Source organism: Juglans regia, chromosome 3 (genome assembly GCF_001411555.2).
Source record: "Juglans regia cultivar Chandler chromosome 3, Walnut 2.0, whole genome shotgun sequence".
In the NCBI taxonomy this organism is placed as follows: domain Eukaryota; kingdom Viridiplantae; phylum Streptophyta; class Magnoliopsida; order Fagales; family Juglandaceae; genus Juglans; species Juglans regia.
Genome location: NC_049903.1, coordinates 12,790,340 through 12,796,339, shown reverse-complemented (window position 1 = coordinate 12,796,339; position 6,000 = coordinate 12,790,340).

Here is a 6,000-nt window from a genome sequence, read left to right as displayed (position 1 = left end):
TAATTTCATCCAGCTAGTAGGAGGTCTCGTCCAAGCAACCAAATGATGTCAATGGAACAATTTTGCTGGCTGAGGCACACCCAGGTTGCGTAGGATTTGTTCATCATGTGAAGATAATGGACCAGATGCCGCCAAATCACCTGCAACCGTTTATTTCATAATAAAAACTCTTTACTCTACAATATCTACAACATGGCATAGATGGCAGAAAATCCGCCTGAGCTGGTAAGATTTGTAATATTTGCCTAAAACGAGTGGATCTGTGATGCCCCTAACCCATGGCATAAAACAAACACGCAACAAAGAATAGAGGAAAATTCTTAAAAGTGTTTAAATGGTCTAACTAAGAACATTATTGGAAGATTACCAAATGGCAAAGACAAAATGAAAAGAACTATTTAATTCTTTGTATCGCTTACTTTGACAAGATGTTGACATGGTTGCTTAAAAGCTTGTTTCTCCATGAACAACAAAAGTAGCCTATCGAGTAAAATGTTCCCAATTTTCGATCAGAAGAACAAAAGGCTTTATGAATAACTACCATAGAAAAGAAACTACAACTAATAAACCTGATGAATCACACGCTGACCATAGTTGTCTGTTCTTTATATACATGTATTTGCTAATTTAGGATCCAGCAAATCCATAGAATTGTTAAAATTATCAGAATGTATTACATTGCTTGATGATGAATTTATTTGTGAATCAACGATAGAAAGATTGACATTAAGAGAACTATGATGTTCTTTTGATGAAGCCATGTCAATATTGATGTCAATATCAGCATGTAAAACATGCATGATAAATCAAAACTTTGAATTGATGAGAGATGGCATAGCTAATTAGAACCTTTTTTTAAACCTCTACCGGGGAGAACCCAGAAATTATTTCTAAATGAATTGATGTTTCTACAAGCATGCTTGAGAAATGTAAAAAAAAAAATTAAAAAGATTCTCATTGCTTTTTCCTATTATTTTATCAAAACTTTTTTCTTAATTTATGTGCTCCTTTTTTAGGACAAGAGGAATAATCCAGGGTGTTTTTTTATTTTTTGTGGATAATGCAATAAATTTATCAGATCATAAAACTGCCTTTAGTCTTTTATGAGAAAGAATTTATCTGAGCAATCAAATAAAATTAAAAATAGGGACAAGTAATTCATGCGCGCATGAATGAAATCCGCCAAATGTTAGCTAGCTTTCTATTGTGTCTTGGAAAAAAAGTTTTATGTATGGGATTTATTGGATGCTTTTTAAGCATTGTGAAAGAATTAATTAGTTAATGGCATAAAACAAAACTTCACTTAAGAACTTACGTTAAATATTTCATTCTTATGATCACCAGCATTTAATATGAACAAAATATCATTCTGCTCATCACACAACCAATAGTCCTATTCTAAATTTCCTGTAAACTCTAAATAAGTAGTAACTACAAATTCATACTATAGTTATAAAATGCTGCCCAACATCAAGAACAATTCTCCCATCATTTACACTAAAACAAAAATAACTAAACTTTAGTACCGTACGTTCAATTATTTCATTACTCCCATATAATCTAAACTCATTAGTAAAAAGTTCTGTAAACCCAAAGAGGGTAAGTGACCAATAAAAGCTACAATCCAGATTGTATAAAATTTTAATTAAAGTCCCATCCTAAAATTAAAAATTATCAATAAAGACATGAAAAAAAACTGCACATTACATAACCAATATAATTTTTAAATATGAGAAAAATTGGGTTATATTAGTATTGGTTTTTTATAACTAATTGCTTCTGTTGGTTTTAAGAATTATGTCATGAAATTTTTAGATTGAAGAGAAACATGGGTCAAGTGGTACCATATAAATTTCAGCTTAAGAAATTTGAAACATTTCAATGTCTGTTTGGACACCCACTGGGAAACCATGGTCAGTATTAAGTCTTGACTTGATTGGAATTTAACTGGTTGGAGATGCTGTTGTGACAGGAATGTGGCTAGGCGAAGGAACTTATAAGTTGATAGAAGGAAAGTGCTAGTGTTAATTTTATTTATCATATACAACTTGAAAGTTGTGTTTGTTTGGCTGCATTTAGACATGCAAGAAATCCTTGCTTTCATATTATGTTCTTCTATTGTGACAAATTACGTACTCAATCTTTAGAATATAAAATGTTTTCTATTATTAAACAAGTTTTGGTAGAGTACTGATATTTCTTCATTCTAAATGGCAGTGATCATCCAAAACCTGAAAGGGCGAAAGTACCAAAAGTTCTTTTTTTTTTTTTATGGTATTAGACTATTTCTTTTGAGTATTTTTGTCTCAGTATCATTTACTTGCTTTTTTTTAAAAAAAAATTCTGAAAAAGCAAGAAGAACCTGCATGCATTGTGAGTTTTCTATTTTCCTCATATCAAGTTCTTTCTCTATTTTGATTTGTGATTTTGTTGTGATTTTTGGTTTTCCACTTGTGGTTGTTTTCGTGATGGAAGAACTGAGGTAAATAGTTCTAGAAATAGAAATCTGAAATAGTTCTTTTCCCACGTGACTGTTCTTATTAATGCCGAAGCACTAACTCTTTATTGTTATTGGGTTTTTATTAGGAGTTTTTCTAATTTTAGTTCTTTTTTTGAAATTGGTATTGGTGTCAATTTTAATCTCCAAGGTTTGTATATAATTTTTTAGCATATGTTAGACAATTTTTTAGGATCATTTTTTGCTTTCACAATTTTTTTTTTTTTTTTTCTGAATTCTTTTAGCATTTCCCACGAAAACAACTCGCAGCAAATACTTTTTTTTTGCCGGAAGAAGCTTTTTCCACCAAATGTTCTAGTGGGTAATACTAATACCCACCAACACCTCTCGCGGTAATTGCTCCTATTCCCACGAGCTTAAACGAAAATGGACGTGCTTTTGCGACGAACTTCATTGGCTCTTGCCGCAAGAAGTGTCGTGGGAGAAGATAAGTATTGGTAACGATTTAAACCTTTCGTGGGCTATAATACTTTTTCCAAAGAGTTTTATCCTACGAGCTTCCCACAACAAAATTTTGTGGGAATATGATTTTTCTCACAAAAAGTCCGCTTTTTGCCACAAAACTCGTTCATGGGAAATTGTAGTTTCTGTTGTAGTGCCAGTAAGAAGTGGCAACTTTTTCCCTCACACATTATCCACAAAGTATACAGTGATTTATGCTCTTATGGATGATTTTTCAAAAAATAGTAGAATATTTTCAACCTATGACAAAACTGAATTTCTAGTTACACTTATTCCCAAGATCTTCCCATGATCGCACTGTAACAGTAGTTGCTCGGAAGTATGCTCATTCAGCATACACCAACCTAAAATATAGCTCACTAGCTAGTTCCTTGATCAGCCACTTGTGATAAGTGATTGGAGGTAAATTATAGAGCCGAAAAAGGTCTTGAGGTGGAAAATGAAGATAAAATGGAAAAATGAAAAGGGGGCAAAAAAATGCAATAGAATGGAAAAAAGGTCCTAAGGCTGAAACTGAAGATAGGAGGGAAAAATTAAGATGGGGTGGGGAAATACAGTAGGGCGGAAAAATGAAGATAACATAAAAGTGTTCTCGAGATTTTTGGCCTGAGCAAACTTCCACTTCCAACCAAAGATATATCCTATATATATACACTAAAAAAAATGAACATTTGTGAGGGATTATTTATGACAAGAATGACAATTTGTGATGAAAACAGATTCATTTTTGTAGAAAATAATCATTTTCGCAAAAAATAACTGACTACAAATAAGCAGTTTTCTTGTAATGTATATCTAGCTTCATATGCGTTAAGAGTCTAACATCTAGCTAGTTCGATTCATCCCTACAAGCTAATAACTTAGCGTATTTTGCCAAGTAGGTTCATCCCTGCACATGGCTTCGTAAAACTAATAGTTAGGACACACATTCCAACAAGGCCACTGATTTTATTGAATTATGGAGAATTATATTAAGTCCCTATGTGTATGTGCAATTACACTCCCAACCACAACTCAAGACATGTTTTTCTCAAACAGTTTTATATATATTGGTAGATAAACTTACATTGATGGATTTTAGTAAAGCAAGCACAACATTTCTACCATGTCCCACGGCAACAGTCAGTATGTCAACAGTGTTGACTAAGCATCATGCCAAACTTGAACCTATAAAAGCTACGTGTGAAGGGTGTTGTCCAAACAATAGAAACACTCATTTCTCCCCATAAAAGGCTTAATAAGAGGAGTGGGGGAACTCCTTATAAAGATCAGGATGAGTTTGTTCCTAAGCCAAGTGGGACTTCTTAATAAGCCCCCTCATGTGTGGGCTGGTATTTCCGGTACTATCATTGTGGGTCGGTTGCAGAAGCTCATTATCAGTCATAGGTTAGCATGTTCTAATACCATATAGAAACACTCATTTCTTTCCATAAAAAGCCTAATAGGAGGACTGAGGTGACTCCTTATAAAGACCATGATGAGTTTATTCCTAAACCGTGTGAGACTTCTCAATACGCCCTCTCACGTGTGGGCTAGTATTTCATGTACCATCATAATGGGTAGGTCGTTGGAGCCCATCATCGGTCATAGGTTAGCCTGCTTTGATACCATATAGAAATTCATGGGCCTAACTCATCTTATAAAACCGGTTTAACAAGAGAGGATTTTTCATTCCTTATAAACATGTCCAAGATCTTGTCCACAAACAATGTGAGATTATTCATCAACACATACAACTCAACAACAACACTCCTAGCATTTTCTGTCTAAAAGTTGTTCAGCTACCCGACCACCATGGCCAGAGTGCCCCCTCCCAACTAACAAGTCAAATCAAAGATATTCTGATCAAGAAGTGAAGCAAAGCCATTTCCGAGCTATATTTTCTACTGCTTGCCGACAGAGCTAGTAGCTTTTACATAGACATTGGAGAGGAGCCCTCTCTGAGCACACATCTACATGCCGAGCATAGGAGCCAACTTTTCAAGCTCTTGAGCATGCAAACTAAGCAACAAAGTTCATTTGCCACCACGGTTTCACTATAGAGAAATGGAGATCTAGTTTTCCACATTAGTGCACCAGTCATTCAGATACAAACATAATGAGTTACGTCCCAAGTTCGAGCAAGCTCGATAAATACCGAGCTATATAAAAGTTCAAGATCAGAGTTTGCAAACATTCTCAACACGAACATTATACACTGCTTATTTCATTATGAGTTTACAAACATTCTCGGTATGAGCATTGTAGCTCCATAGAAGCGACTGTCAAGAAGCTCCCCCTTGGTTCCTACACATATCACAAATTCGAACAAAGTTATGGTCTATTTCCTAGCAAATTTCTATTCCTAAGCAATACAATGGCAAGGTTATATTCTTTGTTCAAGCATTTCATCCCTATTAGATGTTCCAAGTTACAGCTTAATGTTGGAGGAGAAAAACAAATATTTTATTCTAGAGGGAAGAGAAGATAGACTATTTCTGAAATTTCTCTAATTGAATTACTTCTCAAGTGGCTTGCTTCGTGCCAATGCATATATGGGTATTTATAGGCTTGTAGATTCATCTATCATTTACTCTAATACATGAACTTCCCTAGTACACGAACACTCAAGTACATGAATACCCCAAATACATAAATCACCAAATACATGAATTAGTTCTTTCAAGATGAACCTTCACTCTAGTTCATGAATCTACCAAAAGACAACTCTATTTACTAATTAATTATGTTTATTATTCAAGATCCACCTTTAAACTTAAGTCTTGGTAACTCCGAGCAACATTTGCAACTTGTTAAAAGGATCATACTTGAGAGGCTTTGTAAAAACATCTGCAACTTGATTATGGGTCTTCACAAACTTGACTTGTACTTCATTCTTGACAATGCATTCTTGAAGAAAATGAAATCTTGTGCCAATATGCTTGCTTCTATCATGAAAGACCAGATTTTTCGCAATTGCAAGTGCCTACTTGTTGTCAACAAAAATCTCTGTGGCTTCCTCTTGTGGCATGAGTAGCTCC